Genomic DNA, 622 nt, shown 5'->3' on the forward strand with positions numbered 1-622 from the left:
AACTGTCGGACGTACAACTTCGTTCGGCCGTCCGACAGTGCAACGGCTCATTTGTTTTAAATCAACTTTCTTCCTTATTTGCTTCAGTCTCTTCATATCCTATTTCCTCTCGGACGAAAACTCTCTCTTCCCTCACTCTCAAATTCGTACCATTCTGTAACTACCATTCCCAAATTGACTCAACCAAAACATTTCCCCATCGTTTGCGTTTCATTTCTCCTGATCATTTCACCAAACTGAGTAACATTTCGCAAATCCCCAAATTTTCCTCACAACCCTACTCTTGCATAACCGCTCTGTCAAATCTCGTTCAAGGTGTTTTTGTCCCAAAATTTTTGTGCGATTCACTTCCCTACTGCTGTGTGCATCATTTGCATCCTCCATTCCACACATTTAGAACAATGGTGAATCTAAGGGGAGGAAAAGTTACTGCCGGACGCAAGCATCCACTCAGGGATGAGGATGAGGATCTTCCTACTGTCAAACGGACATCCAAACGCTTCAAAAGGGGAGCTATCAAGGGTCAAATGTCACGGCCTACTCCACAACCCACATCTCAGCCTGAATCTGGACAGGGGACCTCCTCTCAACCGCCTCCTAAATCAGTTCCTCCTCCTACATT

The sequence above is a fragment of the Coffea eugenioides genome, chromosome 11, assembly GCF_003713205.1.
Source record: "Coffea eugenioides isolate CCC68of chromosome 11, Ceug_1.0, whole genome shotgun sequence".
NCBI classification, from domain to species: domain Eukaryota; kingdom Viridiplantae; phylum Streptophyta; class Magnoliopsida; order Gentianales; family Rubiaceae; genus Coffea; species Coffea eugenioides.